Source organism: Apis dorsata, unplaced genomic scaffold (assembly GCF_000469605.1).
Source record: "Apis dorsata unplaced genomic scaffold, Apis dorsata 1.3 scaffold_127, whole genome shotgun sequence".
In the NCBI taxonomy this organism is placed as follows: domain Eukaryota; kingdom Metazoa; phylum Arthropoda; class Insecta; order Hymenoptera; family Apidae; genus Apis; species Apis dorsata.
Window position 1 is genome coordinate 848,351 of NW_006263420.1, and position 2,043 is coordinate 850,393.

Genomic DNA, 2,043 nt, shown 5'->3' on the forward strand with positions numbered 1-2,043 from the left:
AGATACAATTGGAACGAGATGCAAACCGAAAGCAACGTGTAAGAAACGTAAACAAATACGTGTAACGCAACGCTACTAATTGCTCGCGTTGGAAAACGACTTAATCCAAGGCTCATTTGATTTTAGATGAAATCCGCTCGACGAATTCCTTCGGGATGAAATCTTCATTCCGTCTGGATCCTCTGCTTCACCTGCATCCATCTAAGATGATGAAACTTTCGTAGTGATTAAAGTTGTTTCTTTGACGATCTTCGTATCGCGTGGATCGAATAGAATTGTTTCTTTCTCTATTTTTATTTATTTATTTATTTATTTTAATATTTAAAGGAAATTTTTAAAAATTGATAAAAGTAACCATGATTTGAGTTACAACAACAACAGTCGCAAGATCAGAAAGTGGTTGTTTGTCTTTTAGAAAGAGAGATTTAGAAGGGGATAAAGGCTTTCGAGGATGCGATTAAAGAGATGGAAAGGGATGGAAACCATCCCTTGAATAGAAAATTTGAATTGTAGATAGTAAGTAGATAGTAAGATATTTCGTGGATTTATCTGAAAAATTTTCTATAAATAATCTATTTTTCAAGCAAAGTATTTGGAATTTGTTTAGATATGATTTCATTGTACTTCGTGAACGAAAAGGTAATACTTTGATCCAAGGGTTTACTATCCAAGGGAATTAAAACTTTTGCGGTAGATGTTTCGTTTAGTTTGTATTAAATAATTCTACCCACGGGGAATTCCACTTTTGGACTTGTTCAACGAAAGTTTGAGAATTCGTGCGTGTCAAATGGCAGCTTGACATTCCATGAGAACGAAATCGGGTTCACCGTTTCGTAAGAAACTGTACCCATTAGTTACTCAAACTCTCGTTTCACGGAAATGGATTTGTTAAAATACAGACGAATCTACGAAACATCTCTAATTTGTTATTTTATTCGAGATGAAAACCAACTTCGAGTTAAAGAAAAAAAATCTCTTAGATCAGAAAAATCTCACAAACTTGTACGAATAAAATTTTACAACGCGTTATTCACGATAAGATGAAATTTAATTAAAAATTACGAATTCCAAGGAACACTATGTTTGCAAAATTACGATACTTTTCTTTGCGGTATAATTCTCTTTACATATTTAATAAATGAATAAATTCGTATAAAATCGTTTCTGAAACTGGTTTTAAACAGCTTAACTACATTCTCTTAATTACTCGCCTCTTAACCAGGATACTGTTTAAAACCGTGACGATCACGACCACGCGTGATATCCAGATATTTCTTTTTCTTCACCTACAAACTGCGTTATTTCCAAACCTGCGATCGATTTACCCTAATCGAGAGACCAGCGATCGTACGATTTCATCATCGACCGATCGATGATTCAGACGCAGGCACGCAATCACCTTAAAACGATCGTACGTATATTTACGAGACGTTAATAGTCGCGAGACACGTTTACGCCGAAATAATAATTGATATAACGATTTTCTCGTTCAATTTATATAAGATGTTCGAGAAGAAATATGGACGCATATTTTCGAATTTCAAATTGACAGGGAAATCTTGATGAATAGCGAGTCTCCCGCTTCTGTTATTAACGATATTAACGATCCTTGATTAATTGCCCCTTATCTTTACGTAATCAGAAATATTAAAAATCTCTTACGCGTGATCTTTTTTAAATTATACTTTATATCAATTTTATCTTTATATATTTTGCATCAAAAGTTCATTTATCGTCATATTAATATTATTACTCGAATATCTCGTTAGAATTATGAAAATTTATCCTAAAATCTATTTATCTAAATGTTTTCTAATCAAACTTTTAACGCGTTAGGATTCTCCTGTCAATTCTCCCGGTCGAGACATATATTAAAATCTTCCACGACGTTTCTAAGACCACCCTGGGCGAACTTCCGGTTCGTTTAGAAGCTAGCAACCTGCACCTCGATTCCTGGACCGTTTTGGGATACCCAACAGTGCATGGAGATCGTCAAGCGGCACACGTGTGTGTGTGTGTGTGTGTGTGTGTGTGTGTGTGTGG

At 34.8% G+C, this 2,043-nt stretch overlaps 1 protein-coding gene across 1 annotated transcript in view; it reads left to right on the plus strand.

Annotated features, from left to right (window-relative positions):
- LOC102677656 (monocarboxylate transporter 2-like) overlaps positions 1 to 2,043 on the plus strand; it is a 50,265-nt gene that overhangs the window by 11,984 nt on the left and 36,238 nt on the right. The window lies entirely within an intron of this gene.